At 37.9% G+C, this 21,375-nt stretch overlaps 1 protein-coding gene and 1 pseudogene across 1 annotated transcript in view; both read left to right on the forward strand.

The window, feature by feature from the left end:
• Window positions 1–21,375, forward strand: part of LOC105423092 (uncharacterized) — a 203,730-nt gene that overhangs the window by 102,023 nt on the left and 80,332 nt on the right. The gene's annotated exons all lie outside the window — the stretch shown is intronic.
• On the forward strand, window positions 11,984–18,715 carry LOC148936478 (uncharacterized; annotated as a pseudogene).

Raw genomic sequence — 21,375 nt, forward strand, 5'->3', positions numbered from 1 at the left:
CGTTTCGAGAACGTGTACTCGAAATCGTTGCAACAACCGAAATATCAATACTTGGAGAATTTACTGATGCCGATAAAAAAAATTGGTTATTATATATTCTCTCAATAACAGCGACATCGTTCTACCGAATGAGGCGCTTCCGAATTCTATGTTTATCTTTGATGATGTGGCATGCGACAATTATAAGAGAATACTTTGTAATGGGTCGGCACGCCGACGTCGATTTCTATCTCTGTCAGATATACGCAAAGATACCGAAGCATCTTATATGTGACAATGCGAATCTGTTAATTCTATTCAAACAGGATGAAACACATGTTACCAACCTGTAACATGTGTTTAACGATCACGTAAACACTGACATGTCGTATGAAGATTTCTGTGAATTATGTCGTACTTGTTGGCAGCAAAAGTATGGATTCTTAGTAATAAACAAGGACAGTGCATTTATAGATGGACGATATAGAAAAGGATTTAACGACTTTGCGATATTGTGACATGATTAGTCGTTGTCGATATATCAACTAGGTTTCTTTAAGATGAACAACAGCATGGATCATGAAAGGATTGTGAAGCAGATTGCGAAAACGAGTGATTCGATTCGCAAAAAATATCATACTTTAAAATAGAGAAAGATATAGCATTGGAGAAACATTTTAAACCCATCATCGAACCTCTGAAATAGATTGTCGAACGCACTGAGGAGTCTCAGCCGATTAAAAAAGAAGCTAATGTTGCGAAAGGTATTAGTATTAAGAAAGAAGTCAATGCTGTGAAGAATATCATTAAGAAAAAACATGAACATAGCAATAATGATGATGATGACGATGCATACTGGATGATGGATGGCTAAAATTAATGTCACAGCCAAAAAAGCAACGTACGAAATAATTGAACAACATGTCAGGTTTACCAACGCTCAGTCATTGAATCATCGATAGAATCATCGATAGAATCATCAATAGTATCACTGATAAAACTGTCGAAAGAACCGAACTGTCGAAAGAATCAAAAATCTGATCATTCGTATCGAAGAAAAAAGTTTTTAAAACAAAAACGACAGTGAACCGTCGCTCGAAACTTTCGTCAGACAGACTCTGCAAACACAACAAGGGCGAGAGGCACTACTTAATCAGTTGGGATCATTGGGGCAAAAATACGTAAGCACTCTCCTCCATTATAACGGAAAAAAACGAAATTGATCGCACATACGGTGTTTATCTCGACAAAAATGGTACGATGCTCGGCAACAAACAATTTGACGTCGACAAAGATGATAATCCATAATCATAGACAATGTGAGATACAATAGTATACCAGGCTTATATGAATTGATCTTTAAGAGATTTCCCGATGATGCAGTTTTTACCGAGAATGACAAACGTATAAGAATATACTGTTAACAACGAATGCTCATAGACGTGGCCACAGCACCTATAATCCCATCCCATGGGTAACAAGAGATACAAATACAAATATATCATCGATCCGCTTGTATCTGTGTATAAAACTGGCGCTAAAAAAAAGTGCAAACGTGGGCAATATATCATTCAGCGTAAGGTTAACTAATAACATGATCGATTACATTCATTGGGACGATCCGATAACGAACTAGTGGATCGCTTTCGATTGCTCGATACTTCTCGTCGAGCAAGCAACAACGCTCATGATAACGAGATTCTATCGATAATCGAGGAACTTCGCGAAGCCAGTCTTATTATAAATTAAACTGCGCGATACGAATCATTTAGTCAACGAAATGCCGATCAAAAATTTAGAATATCGCTCGAAAAAAGTGCGGCGGAACCATATTACCAATGGGCTGGATTAAATCAGAAATTTTGTGTGTGATAACGCTCTTTGTATGGTTACCACCGATTTTGACGCAAAGTCATGCAAGATTCGACGTACAGCAATAGACTCTACCAATAGATGATGACGATGTTGCCAACAAATGATACGTGCAGCAAAGCATGCAAATTTTGAAAAACCTAAAGATGAAATCGAGAAAAAGATTACGGAGCTCCAAAATAATGTGCAGACTATGCTAAAATGAGTTTCAACAAATGATGATTACTCATCTCGTTGAGAGTACGCACAAGTAAATAAAAACGAAAATAAATATATATAATACACTTTGCGTCATTTGCATATCATATACCATAATCAAACATGTCTGAGAAGAAGAAAAGCTCCGAGAAGCGACGGTTGATAGAGGAACTGCATGCTTCGGTGAGAAGAAATTTTCCATGAAGACACATGATCATTTACGGATATGATGACTTGTGGCAGGCGGATGTAATTGAGATGCGTCCTTATACATGATTCAACAAAAATTACCACTACATTCTCACTTATTGACGGTGAGCAAGTATGCGTGGACCGTACCGCTCAAAATCAAGAGTGGAGATGAAATGGCTCGAGCGATCGCAGAGATAATTCGAAATGATGGAAGATGTTCGAAAAATTTGCAAACCGACATGGGAAAAAAATTTTACAACACAAACGTGCAAAAATTCTTGAAGAAATATAACATTAATTATTATTCTATGTATTCCATAATGAAGGCGGTGATCGAATGATTTAACCGTACGTTGAAAAACGACATGTGGAAGCAATTTACGCTTAACGGAAGGAACTATAAATGGATCGATTTGTTATCGCGTCTCGTGTCAGAATACAACGCATGAAAACATCGAACTATCGGTGCGACTCATTGGCATTACCTCCGTTAGCAAGCTTTTAACCACTGTATACAGTCACGTAAAGATTGTTGCATCTGCGCGATTCAAAGTGAGCGACTCGGTACGTGTTAATAAATTCAAGATAACCTTTGAGAAAGGTTACACATCAAATTGGACCATGAAGGTATTTAAAATCATCAAAGTATAAAAAACTAATCCCGTGACGTATCTACTGAAAGATTATAAGGGAAAACCTGTTGCCGGAGAATTCTACGAGTACGAGTCGCTAATCCTAACGTATATCTTATAGAAAAAATACTGCGCAAAAAGGAGGATAAGATTTATGTAAAATGGTTGGGATTTGACAATTCAAACAATTCTTGGATACATAAGGATAATGTGTTATAAAAAAAATGAAAAAAAGTTTATTATAAAATATCTTATTACAAAAATATTTTATTACAAAATTTATACCAATGTATTATAAAAATAAATTTATTATAACATATCTTATTACAGAGTATTTTATTACAAAAAATTTATACTTTAAATTATTATTAAAAATACGATTAAAAAATATATATAAAATAAGTTTTTTATTTATAATAGTATTTTATAAATGTCCCCATGGCAGCGTATCGATAGAATCGTGTACAATATATCATTTATCGTACGGACTTAGAGCAATTTTCGTTTCAGATACAATGTATACTTCGTGAAATTTCGATCTTATGCAAGACTGCTGTCGTGTCATTTCAATTTTGTCTCGCAGGCATCGCATATAATTATCGAACGTTATCGATCTGACTACGACGTTACTTTTAACACTTTTAACTTTTTAACTTTCTTACTGTCGATGCGCAAGGCGTACGTCTTTGCTCTAAGCCCAACGAATTCAGTCATTGTTTTCATCTTTCATTAAATCCGGTATTTTTTTATTGGTAAGTGGAATACCATACGCATTATGGACCACGTAATCGCTTGTATCTGGTGTCACGTTTCATAATTTCGTATCATCGCATTCAATGTAGTAGATAAGACTAGTCAATGTCAGTGTACATAATTTTACATTTCTCGCGGAATAATGGCGCCATGTACTCGTAATGAAATTCATATAAACATGTCTTGGATATATCGAGGATGCACATATCTACATAGATCGATTTGTTGAACATCACTTCTCGAGTTGCGCATTTCTATCGCTACCAAATTCTCCGAAAAGACGCTTCAACTGTGGAAGTTTGGTTTCGCGATCATTACTTCAGCGCCAGATCTTCCTCCCCATTTAGTGATAAGTCGCATATCGACATGATTGCGCACATTCTCCATGGTTTTGTCGAAAACTGCGTTATTCATTAATTTATATAAATTTTTTTCAAAATCATTCTTGGCTCGAGTTCTAAAATTTGTATTGAGCTGAATATAATCGCAAAGCCATGGAGATTGTGCAAACTGTAATATGCGATGAATCTTTGTTACATGAAGATCGTGACGAATACACTGTTGCAGATTGCGATAATGTATGACATAACGTTTCTTATCATATAATGTTGCGAAGAGCTTAGTCTGTCGTTTGTCGGACAGAATGGTAGATTAGTATATGCATCGTGAAGATGTTGTGGATACTCCAAGTCCACCTTGTCGTAGAATCTAGTCGCGATATTCGTAATGTTAAAATTTGTTACATCATCGACCCATCGAAAATCTGCGGGCAATGATTGACATATTGCCCAATCATACAAGTTGTTTATATCAAAATACATCAGGTACGATGATGGTTTCGAGGGGTCGTACGACTGCATGTATTTGTTGTTGACCTGCGCGTATCTGTTGCAACATTGACTAAGACCTCCGCGTATACCGCATTCGATGAACAGGACCATGTCGATGTCGATGAGAAATTCAAAATTGATAACTCGTATGTTCCAACATCGCGTCCCATGTAAAACCGGGTAGAGTATAATAGTAGCGATCGAGTCCATAATTCGCGATATAATTATCGCGAAAGTTCTCAAAAATATCAGTCAACAAGACATCAGTTTTAAGATACAGGTCGCTATAATCACCGAGCGTCCGGATGAAGATTCGCTGCCATACGTTAATAGCATGTGCGTAATTGTTTTCGAACACGGTGTTGCTCGTTAACAAACTGTAGAATGATTCTCGTGACGGTAACTCGATCTCTTCTAACTTTTTGACGCAATCAATGTACTCATATGGAAAGCTTTTTCTTGTCAATAAATTAAAATTTTTTGCAGATAAATTATAATATTCGCGCTGCATTATCCGTAGCTTATCCTTGCTAAGAAAAGATGCCAATTTGTCAAGACTGCTACTGAGAAATTTATATGAGTCAATAAATCACAATTTTATAAATCGCAGTTTTTTCGATCATGCTTTTAACATTTTTTGTAAAAGAAATGTATTTTTCTTTGATTATTGGAAGTAGATCTACAGCTCCTTCATATGCTATAGCTTCTTTAATGATAAAATGTGCGTTATAGCCGGATAAATTATGGAAAACTATGGGAATGCAATACAAATCTTTGTAATTTAAAACGTCTCTATCTCCGCATCGATCGGTTCTGCAGGATAGCGTCGATCGGTTTTTGGTCAGGATTCGGTACGAGAAATAAAATATCGTGTTTCTTGGTATGTCTGAAGATTTATATTTACAATGCCGACTGGTTGTTTTTATATGTACAGTATTTACAGGTATTTCGCCGTTGGTACGGCGAAAAGACGCGCGGTTTCTACGTATTCTATACAATCGTTTGCTCGCGGTCGGTTCTCCGAATTTCGTCGCGTTCCTCGATAGGCGCGGCGCGGGCGCGACGGTGCGCGGGGATTTCGGCCGGCTTGTTTTGACGGATCAGCTGTGTGTAGTGCTATAACGGATCAGCTGTGTGTAAGGCTATGACGGTTCGAATGCAGGAAGCTCCCTGCTTCTCGATCGTCAGAGGGATATGTGCACAAGAGCTTTCTTTGTGGAGCCCAGGTTGAGAAGCTCCTCAACCTGTGAATACTTGTGCGCTGGTGGATTTAGAGGAGCGATCGGCCAGAAGCTCCTGGCATGATAGGTAGCACCCTAGATCGCTTTTTCTGGAGAGGATTTGGAATATCGAGAACAGTGTCGGACTGGTCACTGTTTCGCCGGAGATAGGTCTCGTTTATCTCCCGGACTCGCTTAATATACTCGAGCCGGCCATCGGTCGGGAGTCGTCGGGAACGGGTCGGCCGGACTCGGGTCGGGGTAGTTCCGGGGGATGTCTTTATCGGAATCCCCGCGACAATTCGCCGAACGCGCTCGGGAATTCCGCGAGGATGTTCGGTGGCGCGGTCGGTAGCGGGGCCGGCGGTGGTGGCCTTACCGTGTGTCTATTGTTTCACGCGGCGCGCACGTGAAGCCGCGTGATCACCGGTTTGCCGCGTCCGCTGTTTGATGGACTTTTCGCGACGGTGGGATCGCGGAAGGATCGCCGTGTCGACGCCCCGACGGTTGATCGGTCGGGGACTTTTAACATTGTTAATATTAAACAATATTAAATTGTTAGTAATTGAGGAGGGTGAGTCGGGTGTCGTTATAAATTTAAATTACAATTTAAATGCGCGAGACTTCTGAATCGACCGGTCAAATGGCAATGATTCGCGTGTCGCTTAGCGCAAACGGTTTTTCACATATGTGACAATGCATGGCGCTATTAAACTTTTTCCAGTCGTCTTGCGTGAAATCTGCCATGGGTACATTAGCGGACAAGATAGATTTTACATTATACGCTAAACCTCTAAGTGTTCCTCAGTGAACCATGCAATGCGATCTTTATTGCGATGAAATCGATACACTGATAACGATTCGTCGTACGAACAGTGCATGTAATATCCTATACTAAACACATGATGATGCTGTTATATGTAACTTGCCTTTCTCGGATTCTTCTCCTCCTTCTGCTCTTCCTTCTCATTTCTCCTCCTTCTTCTCTAGGATGTATTCCAAATCTGCATAAACAATAAACCGCATTCATTCCTTCCTATAATAATTTTTGAAATTTAGCCACTTGTCATCGTCGTTCGGTAATCTAATAGCACATTCGTTAATATCTCGGCAATCTGCAATGTGAGCCTTCAAAATTTTCATTTGAACTGAAGTAGTGTAAACATCTGCAAAAAGAAAAAAAATTAATTATAATTTAATTTAATTTATTATTCTTATGAAAAAAAGAATTTTCATTATTTTTGAAAATGTATACATATCGATCGCAAAAAAATTTCTTATGCTCTTTTTTGCTAAGTTGAGAGCTTACGAGGCGAGACAGATTTTTTATCCACACGAAATGCATTGTCATCGTCCTGCAAGTATAATAAATTTACGTGCTCCATTTTTCGGTCAGTGAGCCGTATCGGAAGAATTAAGAGTTTTGTTGTAGCCAGGTCTACAACCAATAATAAAAGTAGTCCGCATGGCAACAAAATTAGATCGCTCGAAAAGTCTTTCGAAAGATGACACAAATGTGTGACCGCCGAAATTGCGACCAGTCTTTCGAAAGACCACAGAAATGCATCGCGAGAACATTGCGAAAAAGCTGATCAGCAAATGTCTAAATTTGATGATCAAACCGAGCGTAATATTGATTAATCAATATCACGCAACCGATTGACGCAATCGATTAGAATGCTGACCGGGCATCGATCAGACTATATAACCGGTTACACAAGGCGGAATAGGCAGAGTCGGGAATCAATCAAGCATAACGTGTCGTTCGGAATCGTTATTATAATTATCGCGCAAGATATTACACGAGCACAGCGAAGTTCACGCGAACCGTACTATCAACGTCTCAGGTGACATATTCGGTCGACGGCCGCCAGAGTAACGCGATACACGCCCGCCGACGTCTAACCGTGTGTGAAAGAAATAAAATAAGCAATATTAAATCCAAGAAATTGTGCAATTGTTAAATAAACCAAGTAACATAAAGAAAGTTTAGTGATTTCAAGAAGATTTCCTTCCATTCTTTTGATCCTGCTCGGAGTCCCAACTCCTTAGGCTTAACGAACCCGACTATCTCTAAAATTAACGTTGTAGTCCATCCGGGGTACAACATTTTGGTGGCAGCGGTGGGATAGTCAAAACCATCTCCAAGAACAACAACTTGAGAGGATCATCGTTAATCAAGCCAGCAGAATCAAACAAGTAAGCCCCGACGCATTGCATTTACGGGCAGAAGAAAAAAAAAAAAAATTTTTTCTTGAAGAAACAAGACCTGTAGAAAACAGGCAGACGGAAAAGGCCCCGTCAAAAAATAAGCCGTCCAAACAAGATAAGAAACAAGATACCTGCAGTAATAGACAGGCAGAAGAATCAAATTCTCAATAAGCAGAAAATACAAGACCTGTAGAAAACAGGCGGACGGAAAAGGCCCCGTCAAAAAATAAGCCGCCCACGAAATTGTGTCAAGTGTACAGTGCAATATTAGTAGAGTGCCGACCTACGACAACAAGTGTCCAGTGGCAGCGGAGCAACGACCAGAGAGTCCACGAGCACCGAGAGCCAGCCAGCGCTGACCGTGTACAACGATACCAGGCAGCTTCACCGACACGCACTACTACACGCAGCCAATTGACGCACCCGCACAAGCAGCGAACATGCGAGCGTATGCGATTTATCTACTAATGTAAGTCCAAAAAAATTATATTTTAAAAAAGGCGAATGTCCGCAGCGAAGGACAACGTAGCAAATGCGACTTGGCCAAAATCGCGGTCAATAAATAATTCTGTAAACTTTCCGCATACTATCTTCGCGTTAAATACCGCGAGAAACGCGTTAAAAGAAATACGCGATAACGTGCGCCGCGTACTACAATACGATAGTGACGAAGACGTCCACGTAATAACCGAACGCGAATTTCCATACGACGAAAAAGATTACAGCTTGCTCGAACCGAACGACACCGCTCTCACATTAACACACACGTACAAGCGCGAAAAAACATACATACAAACCTACGAGACGGAAGCCTATTTAATTCTTTTAATATATACCAATCTTTAATAAACGAAATGGCTCACTCACCTGTCGAAAAACAATGAAATCGACAACGAAATTTTACAACTACGACATTCGGTCGAGAGACATGGACCACAAGAACGAACCGCCGCGTCACAATCGACGCACCGCTCGATAACAGTCTCCTTCGAGAATTAATGGATGAAATACGCGATCTCCGTGTGCAAGTCAACGGATTAAGCCGGCAAACACAATTGCCTATGGGCGAACAAACGAGAACGAGAATATCTCAGGATTTTCTGCCGCACCCGTTAGATCTAACTTATGGACGTTCGTATCGAGATATACGAAACCAGCCGGGAAATACACTGGCATTCCTCACACTGAAAGACGCGCGTAACATGATCCCAGAGATCGACGGCACGTCACGAGGACGCGTGTACGAATTTCTAAACGCAAGTACGTACGCGATAAAAAATATACATCCCGCAGATGAACATTCTCTATTAGAAGCCATTCTTTGCACTAAATTCAAAGGCAAGGCCATGATGGATTTCCGTACGCGAGATATAATAAACTTCGAACAATTGAAACGAGAATTAGAAAAGGAATATTTGAGCAAACGAAGCACCGCACATTTGCAACTCGAATTCAACTCGCTCAAACAAAAACCAAACGAGAATGCACAAGAATTCGGCAGACGAACCGATAATATAGCCATGGAATTATACGAATCCATGGAAGAAGGAAAAAATCATACGGTCGAACAGCAATGCGCGATCTTAGAAAATATAAAAGAGCAGGCGCTCCACAATTACCAGAATGGTTTACACGACGAAATTAAATTAATTGTACGATCGCAGCGATATCAAACAATACAGGAAGCAATCGCAGGAGCAACCGCGGAAGAAAAAACGCGAGGACCTAGCATGCGAACGCTAACCTATCGAAACCGACCAGTATTTAAAGCGCATACACCTAGTCCGCGTTGTGAAAAATGCGGAAAAGTCGGTCATTACGGACACGATTGTAGGACTAGCCGTTTTTCAAACAGATATATCCTGCCTAAGAAAGGCAATCACGAATAAATACAATTGAAAAACAGTGTAGCTATTGCAAAAAGATAGGACATTTACGACACGAATGTTGGACATTAAATGGAAAACCGGAAAACAGCAAAAATTCCGAAAAAATTTTTTCGAATTCGCGAAGAGAAAATTCCGCGAAGAATTTTAAAAATAAAAAGAGCGAAACCGGCGAAGATAAATCGACCATCCCGAGTCCCGCGTCAGAGTATCGCGTGGCACACGTCAAGGGGACACCGCTCGTCAACATTGGATTAAATGCGATCACATTACCGATTGCAGAAGCCAAAGGTAGAAAAATAAATTTCTTGTTTGATATGGGAGTATCAGCAACAATAATAAAACTGAAACATGTTCTAGACCACGTTCTAATCTATGAAGAAAAAACTAAGCTAACAGGCATAACAGGACATGAATTAATAACATTGGGCAAAACACATATTACGGTGCAACTGTCGCGAGAAAAGATACGACACCCCGTATACATGGTGCGAGATAATGCGCCAATGGAATACGATGCAATCCTAGGAGCAGATTTTATTTGGAAATACATGACTGCGTTCAATCCAAAAATAAATTTAGTACTATTTCAAAATATGAAATTCAGACTGTACCCATACAGGCGCGTAACCTTAGGGCCGCGCAGCGAAACAATCGTGCAAGTCACGACTAACCAAAATATAATGGGATTGACGAAACCAGAGGAAATGATACCTGGAATTTTTATTGGATGTTGCCTAGTTGAACCACGAAATTATACATGCCCAATAAGTATAATAAATATTACAGAAGAAGAAAAAATTGTGCAAGTACCACAAGTAATAATAGAAGAAATAAATATACAAGAAAAAATAACACAAGAATCTGTGAACGCAATACAGACAAAAAATAAAGAGACAAAATCAATAGCTCGAGAAGAGCAAATAAACAATTCTTTGCGCACAGAACATTTAAATGAGGAAGAACGAAAATCTATATTAAGATTATGTCACGAATATAATGACGTGTTCCACCTAGAAGGGGATACATTATCATGCACAACAAAGATTAAGCATGAAATATCAGTACGAACAGATTCGTCACCAGTAAACGTACGACCTTATCGTTTACCAGAAAAACAAAAAGCGAAGGAAACCTACGACAGAAAAACAAAAATACGCACGTTCGAAATAGGAGATAAAGTCCTACTACACGACGAAACAGTTCGGCGAGGGAGATCAAAAAAGCTAGACGTGTTATGGATCGGACCCTACACAATTTTAGAAAAATTAAGCGATTTAAACTATAAAATAAAAATGGGCCGCCGAACGATAAATGTGCACGCGAACCGAATTAAACCGTTCGTTGAAAATTAAAAAGGAGATAAAAGAAAAAGCACACAATACAGAATAAAATAAAAATAATAAGAAAATAAAAATAAAAATGTGGGACTCACCAAAGAAGAATCCCAGGTCCGGAAAATAATCCAACATCCAAAGTTACGAAAACACAGTACTACACTACACAAAATAACTACACTACAAACTAAATTATGACAGTACGAGGCATGCATCACATCAGGCCCCAGGAGAGCGGTCCCTCGCCTGCGCGGGATCATTTCCTAGATCAATCTCGTCTAGAGCGGGATCGTCCGGATCTTCCAGCTCCTCGTCCTCTACCTCATCATCCTCCACCACCACATTGGCAAGTACAGCGTCAGGCATGGATATGAGCAACTCATACAGCTCCACGGACCACGGCAACTCGAAAACCAGGAGCTTCATCGGTGGCGAACCAGATGCAATCGCCACACACATAAAAAGTACCATTATCATAAAAACGGTTGACAATTACCAACCACTCGCGCACGCGTTGGAAATGGGCCTGAGCGTCAGGCTGGCCCATAAACTCATCGACGTCATTATCGTCAATTTCGATATCGAAACCTTCGTCATCAGACGCATCCGCCACGGCCCGATCATCGAATACAGGCGGATCACGACCAAAATTTCCGTTAAATCCCATGGTGTCACAAGGAAGGCACTTCGACAACTGACGAAATGCAGCCAGGGAGCTCATCGCAAAAATGAAATATTAGAAGGATCACACCGATATAATAAATAAGACACCAAGAGAAACGATATGCGTCGTAAAAAAGCAAGCTCAACAGATTCACAGGAGAATCTTTTAACTAAGATAACAAATTCAGAATAAAGTAACATTACACCTGGGAACAGGATAAAAAAGAAAAAATGTCGAATTCGAGCATCGAAAAATTTCCAGGAGAAATAAGAATTTTTATTTTTGCAGAATAAAGATATGGATAACCAATGGAGAAGAAGAAAAAAAACTACCATTTGAAGTAGAAAATTTCGAGCATCACCCCGGAATATACTTCGAAGAAATAGGAAAACTGAACATAATCGAGTCATTCTGGAAGATAATTATAAAAATAGATATTTCGCCAATCGAAAAGCGAACAGAACAAATAGAAGAATACATTCAAAAAACGCAAAATATATGCACGATGTTACACCTCACAAACAAGGGGTCATGTCAAAACTATAATATCATAATTGAAAACAATTACCAGCGGTTAAAACACTTAATAAAAAGAATAAACGCTCTGTATAAAGCACAAGATACAAAAACGAAACGAGGACTAATAGATGGAATAGGAATTATTGCCAAAACATTATTTGGAACAATGGACACTGAAGATAGAAAATTAATCAATGAGCAACTAAGTATCCTAGACAACAAACAACAAACGACAGAGCACATAATAAAGAACCAAATCAAAATCATAAACGCGACAATAGCGCATATAAACAACCATGAAGAAATAATCCAGAATAACGAAAACATTTTAGCTAATGCAATCAAAAAATTAGAAATGACGCTAACAACAGAAATAAGTAGCGAAAATATAAAAGAACACTTTATAATCACCAACGCAATACTTGCAGCAGTGACACAAAACGCGGAAGACACACTAGAATACCTAACGGCGATAAAAAGTGGAATACTACACCCGCGACTAATACCGTTAGAAGAAATAATAAAAAATCTTAAAGAAGCAATCACACAAATACCACAAGGATCATATTTCCCATTTAAAATAAGGGAAGAGGGTTGGCATACAATAGAAAAAGTAACGACAATGAGCGCGCACTGCGACAAAACAAACGTGTACACAATCCTACATTTCCCGTTAATTGCACTTCCGCTATACGAAATATTAAACGTAATACCACTACCGGTACCATACAAACAAAATATATCCGCATTAATTGAAACGAACAATCCATTAATCGCTTTGGATACTAACAGACACACGTACGCAAAACTAACTCACGAAAAATTAAAACAATGCAAGCAAATAAATATAAATTACTTGTGCGAACAAATCTTTCCAATAAGAAATATAAAAACCGACCCGCTATGCGAAATAGATATATATATATATAGAAAATGACAACTGTTATAACAATTGTAAAATTAAATACATAACAATAAAAAATAGCATATGGATAGCCTTAAGCAATTCATATTCTTGGCCATATATTCCACACCAGCGAAACAAACTATTACAATTTCATGCAAAAATAATAAAGAAATGCGTACAACCATTACAAATACAGGAAAAATAACGTTATCAGACAATTGCAAAATAGTCACATCAGACGCGACAATAAAATCGACAAGCACCAATAAGAGAAAAGAAATAAAAACGTATCTACCAAAATATAACATTACACTACTAAGCGAAACTTTCAAGGCAAATAAGACAGAAAAAATTAAATTAAAAGTTATACAAGACGCAACAGACCTGACAGAATTAACAAAGAAATTAAATGACATGAAAAACGAAATAAACAATAACGAGATACCGTTTTTCCAACAAAAACACTTTGTATATCCTGTAGCAGCTCATTCATCAATTAGCAGCTCATTAATAATAATCATTGTCATCGCAACAATAATAATTGTATTAAGAAAGAAAAAACAAAATGAAATAATAACTCACGCAATGTAGATCGCGCCATTAGAATAAGCGAAAGTATTCGATTCTAAGTAAACGATTATACCAAAAATGTATCGGGAAAAATAAAAACTATGTAAAAAGCGAAAACTTCGTACCTCCGTTTTCTTTTAATAACAGGGGGGGGGGGATGTTGTAGCTAGGTCTACAACCAATAATAAAAGTAGTCCGCATGGCAACAAAATTAGGTCGCTCGAAAAGTATTTCGAAAGATGACACAAATGTGTGACCGTCGAAATTGCGACCAGTCTTTCGAAAGACACAGAAATGCATCGCGAGAACATTGCGAAAAAGCTGATCAGCAAATGCCTAAATTTGATGATCAAATCGAGCGTAATATTGATTAATCAATATCACGCAACCGATCGACGCAATCGATCAGAATGCTGACCGGGCATCGATCAGACTATATAACCGGTTACACAAGGCGGAATAGGCAGAGTCGGGAATCAATCAAGCATAACGTGTCGTTCGGAATCGTTACTATAATTATCGCGCAAGATATTACACGAGCACAGCGAAGTTCACGCGAGCCGTACTATCAACGTCTCAGGTGACATATTCGGTCGACGGCCGCCAGAGTAACGCGATACGCGCCCGCCGACGTCTAACCGTGTGTGAAAGAAATAAAATAAGCAATATTAAATCCAAGAAATTGTGCAATTGTTAAATAAACCAAGTAACATAAAGAAAGTGTGTTAGTGATTTCAAGAAAATTTCCTTCCATTCTTTTGATCCTGCTCGGAGTCCCAACTCCTTAGGCTTAACGAACCCGACTATCTCTAAAATTAACGTTGTAGCCCATCCGGGATACAACAGTTTCTTCTTCTTCTCGATACAATATATGTTGACTAAGATGTCGTTGAGGTTCTCAAATCTTTTTATTTGATTTAAAGTCATTGGGAACTTAATATCTTTAAGATTCAATATCCTTGAGTATGGAGGATAGGAGGATATTCGATCTATATTTGTTTTTTGCGGGATGTGGAGCGGCCACCATTGACCATGCGAAACATGCTTTGTCCATAGATTGCACGTTAACCGTCGCGCTCTTCATCTCTTAATTTCTCGTGGTAATTCGATGTTGCATCCCGCATGTATGGGATTATGCTTATTGACATTTACAATCAAATTTAATATACGCGACAAAGCCTACCCGCTATCGCGTTCCTGAAATTTTTCAAGCAATGCCAAGATACGCTCGATAATGTGTAATTGGTACCATTTTTGCAAATCAGAACATATGATATAATTCACAGTTTCTCGTAGCGACTTTTATTGGCGCGTTTTTCACCTGTGACAAATTCGCCGTTAAATATAACATTTATCTTGATATTCACATACTTCCGCATGACACTTTGTATGCGCTTGAGTACAATTTCTCCTCGTGTATCCTCGAGAAACTGGTGAGATTCAATGTGCTTGGAATTGATTACCGTACCTGTGAGTATATGACTTTCGAAAGCCATATCACGCCATCGAAGTTCCGCACTATATCCGGCGCTCGCATGCACGAATCTTCCGCGCACTGAATCTTTCAAACTTTCGAGTCGCGCGATAAGTGCGATTGTCTCACACTGATTGATAATCGCGGATGTTTAGTTTGGTTATGTTCATTCAGCGATTCGATAAACTCATCACATTGTTGTCTCCACGTGTTAAAGTCTTCTGACATATTCAATCGAGTGGACTGCTCTATCAAATCACACTCTGATTGCTTCATATTATGGAGCAAAGTTTTCTTTTACAGTCACTAAATACTCTGAGGAATATTGTTTTTATATTCTTGGTATATGTCTTTCACAGAAGTTCATTTGTGTTCACTTTGTGCAAATAGGACACATATTACATGGTATTATTTGAAACAATTAATCTCGGCATTCCGAACATTTTCGACGGATAATTTACCACGAAATATTTACCACGGATGAATGCATATTGACAGTGCTTTTGAACGGCGTGAAGACTTATATTTCATTAATTTGTATGACGCACTGTAAGCAATACTTTTTACTAATGAGGACTTCTTCAGTGTAATAAAAATATATACATTTTTTTCGAATCATTCAGAGCATTAACTTCAGCCTACTTTAAGTCTCGGTATATTTTTTCAGCTTCTTCATCTGTCATATCACTTTCATAATCATGAATCATCTATAAGAACGTGATCAAAATCTTCTTCAATTATCATTTCATTCTCTTGCTGCACTATATCTTCTAGTTCCATTTTCCATGAGGGACAATATATGTATATTTTCATGTATCACTCGGAACTTCCAACTTCACTAGTGACAAGGTATATCTCAGTCTTTTCATTTTATATACTACTATAAGAGCTACTGCCTCATTTAAGTATGTTTTGAAAAACGTATATTTAATAATGTGGGTCTCATCTCAACGTTGTAAAAAAATGAGTAGATTCCATGTTTTGAAAGATAACATTGGAACAGAGATCGGTAGCGCATTATCTTTCCGGAAAAAACTTTTTATATTTATCGAATTTTAACAGATAATTGCATATCCTTCTTATGTGATTTATAGCCTAATGGTATCTTACACTAAAAACTAGCATATTCATTAAGATAAATAAATTCTCATGTTTTGAAGAAAATAACATTGAAATTAATATCGATAGCACATTGCTTTACAAAAATTAGTAGGGGAATATAATATAAAGAACTGTAGACAATGTTATTACAGCATTCGTTGAGTTCTAACATGTTATATTAGTCGCATATTATTCGCTTTGTGAAAAAAACGAATAGCTCTTATCACTACAGAATTTCAAGAAAAAATATGTGAGAATTTGAAATATTACGTTCCAATTCAGCAAAAATGAAGCGTACAATCAATGGTAAGTTTCATTCTTCATAAAAAATTTCAAGACAATTTCCCTACAACTCATTTACATATAATTTTTTTAAAAAGCAATTAGGAGCATAAAAGCAATTAGGAGCATAAAAGCGGAAAACATATAATTCGTCGGCGATAAAATCAGATACATGGATAAAGAAATATAATTAAAAGTAAACAAACACAAGAATAGATTCGTCGATGATAAAACAAAAATTCAATATATGACTAATGAAAACAAAAATTCAAATTAAAAATAAAAATAAAAATTAAAAAAAAATTAAAAAATAAAAACTAAAACACAAACATCGTTTCGATCTTATATTAGATCTTCTTCAATGTGTAATACAACGCGATGATAAGACATAAAAACAATTAACGAAATAATAGATGTGCAGAGAATGTCAAATACAAACAGTTAAGAACTTAAAAAGGCAACGCCTGATCGTTTTAAGCACCAACTGGTTGGTGTGCGCGATTGTAGTGTCCAATATGTAAACTTGTTATACCTGCAGATGCTCTCATTTGCATATTGTTGTGATCCAAAATACGTAATCGCTTCGCTTCTAATTGTCACCAATCTCGCTCTTTTTTAATTCTCGACGCATATTCCATGTTTAGACGACGTGAAAAATCCCTAATGTATAATGCTAATGAGCGTGGAAATATCATTAAGTGAGAGATTCACTTCTCCCAGGTGTGAAAAAAATGTATTGATTACAATGCCACTTAACATATTTAAGAAGATAAATTGTAGAAGATGGAATTGGTTTTATATGAGTATCGACGTTGTGAAATAGATAAAACAATGCAGATACCTTGGAGACAGTCCACGCGGTCAATTGTAAAGACGGATTGGCGGATAGTTAATCTCAGAAAGAAATTCACGAATGTATCGAACAAAAATATCGTCGCTAAGAAAGATCGAAATGTTCAGTTAAGGAAGGGGAATTCTGTGGAAAGGAGGGAGTATGCTTGAAAACTGGGGATAGGTTGAGGATGGGAAAGTAGCTATCGGATAACAAATCCGTGTTACTTTGTTTATTAATCCCCTGAGGCTATTTTTTAATGTGAATTATTTCAGAGACAATCCTTTTGTTACATGATGATTCTTTGTCTAGAATCTTAATATTATCCCAATCAATTTCATGTTTAAAATTCATTCTGTGAATCGAAACCATAGATGGGAAGCCAGTAACTTTGTTAATGTCACGTATATTCGTTTATTCTAGTTTTGAGTTGTCGTTTGGTTTGTCTGACATTTTCGTTAATCGTTCGTTTTCATTAGTCATATACTGAAGTTTTGTTTTATCATCGACGAATTTATTCTGGTGTTTGTTTATTTTTATATTTCTTTATCCATGTATCTGATTTTATCGCCGACGAATTATATACGTTTTACATATATATCTTTTCCGCTTTTATGTTCCTGACTGCTCAGTATTTTAATGTTAAGAAGCGTGACCATTACGAATGTAATTTTTTTTTCTTACAGTACGTCTTCTCAAAATTCATCACCCCATTATATAGCTCGTATTTTAGAAAGAAGATTCGCATTGACAGCATATAAATATTTGGATTGGAATCAATGTGGAATCAAGGTCCTATGTGGAATTGATTCTCGACGATAATCGAAGCAATCAGATAATGCCCCATGCAACATGGAAGATGTTCATTGAAAGATGTCGAGTAACTCATACAATCGACTGCGGTTTCATCATTAACAATTCACATTTCACGATTTGGTTATAGAACTCGTTAAAATGTATAAAAATAGTATTATAAAACTGACATTGTGTGATACTTGTTTGTACGTGAAGTCATCAACCGTACTATTTTTATTTGAATTAGAACATTGCATCGAGCATGCATATATCTGGTTATGTCAAAATATACATGATATAAATGAAAACAATTTAAACAGTTTGTAAACTTTTAACTTAAACGTCAAAATTGTATTATCGATAAATGCGATACGGTGCAAATTTTGCAGAAGATTTATGATAAAAATTCACCTCTAGAGTGCGAATTAATATCTTACGCTATAAATAATATTGTGCACTAAATGAAAAATAAAATGTGTATTTTGAAAAATATCATTCTTTCGAATTTAAAATTTTTTAATAAAAATAAGTACTGAAGAAATATATTAATTTTTAAATTATTTTTTCCTTTCTCAATCATTCCCTCCTCCACCATTCCTTATAATATATTATTATTATAACAAAAATATTGATATTAACTATTATCAATATTATTATCAAATAATAAAAATCGAATGAATATAATCCAAAATAGTTCGTCTGAATTGTATATTTTGTATTTATTGAAGACGAATCCTTACTCCCTCTCCGCGCGTCGAGAGTAGTTGGTAATTTGATTGACGTTAATAGTAGTTTAATAATGGTTGGTAGTCGTTCGATAGTAGTAGTGATACAACGCAGTCCGATTGACGTTCAAAGTGGTTGATAATAGTTTAATTGACATGATAGTCGTTTAAATAATCGTTGATAGTAATATGATAGTGATACAACACAGTTCGATCGACATTCAATATGACGCCGTCCGCTTTTTCAATCATTGATTTGATTGAATTGATAGTTTGATAGTTTAATAATAATTGATAATCGTTCGTTAGTAGTATGATAATGGTGCAACGCAGTTTGTTCAACATAGAGGGAGAGAAAACGTAGAGAGACAGACCCTCCCTCTCCCGTGGGCCATTGCCTCGTGACTCCCTTGCCAGGGCACGCACGCACGCACGCACGCACGCACGCACGCACGCACGCACACACACACACACACACACACACACACACACACACACACACACAACTACGCACGTATCATATATGTATATTCACTAACACATAGTGATTTAGAATCGGTTTATTATATCTTGCAATTTTTCATGAGTTTGACGCGTTCTTCCCTTTACGGAAGTAAAACAATAATATATGGCGAAAATGCACAGTCTTCCATCTTCAACTTGATAAAATCTTCAAAACTCAACTAAATCAATTTTTTTTTTAGAATGAAGCTAGAATTGTCAGCTGTTAAATAACATAGCAATTACATAGATGCGAATGACTTTAGTACTTCCAAAAATGAACTAACGCCATCTGTTACAAAAATGCGTTATGACTTTTCCGACAACCCAATAAATACTACGGTAAGGGCAAGAGAGAACGAATGCGCGAAGAAGACGTAGATTTGTCATTTAGTAGTAGCGAAAAAAAAAAGGAAAAGAGAGCAGAAAGATAAAGACAACGAAATAAAGACAAGATAAAGACAAAGAAATAATGAGCCGCGCGAGAGCTCAGATAACCAAGGCACGAGTTAGCGCTACTCTAGATTTGGTAACCTTGCCAATAAAGAAAATGAAAAAAAGAAAAAATGAATTTTTTGTTGAATACGGGTGCTACTTTAACACTTGTTAAAAGGGAATACGCCAGTACGAGAGGAACGAATAGCCTTCACCGATGTGACAGGACACAAGATTTACACCCTTGGTAAGATTCGAGTTACGATTGTCCTCGGAAATGATGAAATAAGACACATCATATATGTAGTAAAAGATGACTTCCCAGTCGCTTACAAAGGGATTTTCGGTACAGATTTCTTAAAGAAACACCGAGCAAAATGCGATCATGCAAAAGAAATATTGCGAATAGGAAACTTAAATCTAAAATTGTATCACTGTACAAAAATTGTTACGAACAGAACATCTAAATGAGGAAAAGAAGGCATTAACGCAGATATGCTCTGACTTTTGCAATATATCTTACATGGAATACGATCCACTCATCTACACTACGACAATAGTGTCGCTCATGAAATGAATATAAGTAGCGATAGCGCGCCTGTAAATGTGCGATCCTATAGATTGTCGAAGAAACAACGGCCGTTACTAGTCTGTAGAATAAATATATATATATATATACATAGATACACACCTGGCTTATTTATCCTGCGCTACCTACGCGCCTACTTTTCCTATCCTACTTGCACGCATACTGCTCGCGCTATTTCACTCGCTTGCATGTATACCGCACGCGCCGTCTCGCTCACGCTATCTCTCTCACGGTGCCCCACGCGATACCGATTCCCCACTGCCGGACCGACGGCGCACAGTGGGGAACGCCGGCCGGATATATAAGCCCGGCCGGCCGAGACATCGAGACCAGATCTCATCCTGCGATCCGACTCCTGACCACTACCAGTACCTACTACCTCTCGGGAAGTACAACAAGGTTTCGCTTGGTTGTGCCGATTTTTGTCGGCTTTTTCTATCTTCGGGCTGAGGTTTCGCTCAGCCCAGTCGGGTTTTGCCGACTCCTGTCACCACTCCGCGGGCAAGTTTCGCTCAGCTCCACCTGGTTTCGCCGGTTTCCGTTGCTAAGACAGAGCTCGACATGACACTCGGCCCGTAATACCTAGCCATCCAACTTGACATTAACTCGTAAGTGCATGTAAATACCGCGCGATAGAGATTAAGCCCGCTAGTTATAACCGCGCCGTAGGATTAAGCCCGCTAGTCATAAGCTCGTAGCTCTAAGTTCTCTAGTTGTAGCCGCGCCATAGTCGCGTATAAATAAATCGTTGGCGACCGCACCTGTCTTGCGCTTCTCGCCGCTTTGCGCCAACCGCTTTGCATCTCCGCTTTGCGTCTCGCCTCCTGCTGCCAACTATATTGCGACATCTCCCAGCCCTGCACTCTATCTT

The sequence above is a fragment of the Pogonomyrmex barbatus genome, unplaced genomic scaffold, assembly GCF_055798465.1.
Source record: "Pogonomyrmex barbatus isolate J1 unplaced genomic scaffold, ASM5579846v1 scaffold21, whole genome shotgun sequence".
Taxonomy (NCBI): domain Eukaryota; kingdom Metazoa; phylum Arthropoda; class Insecta; order Hymenoptera; family Formicidae; genus Pogonomyrmex; species Pogonomyrmex barbatus.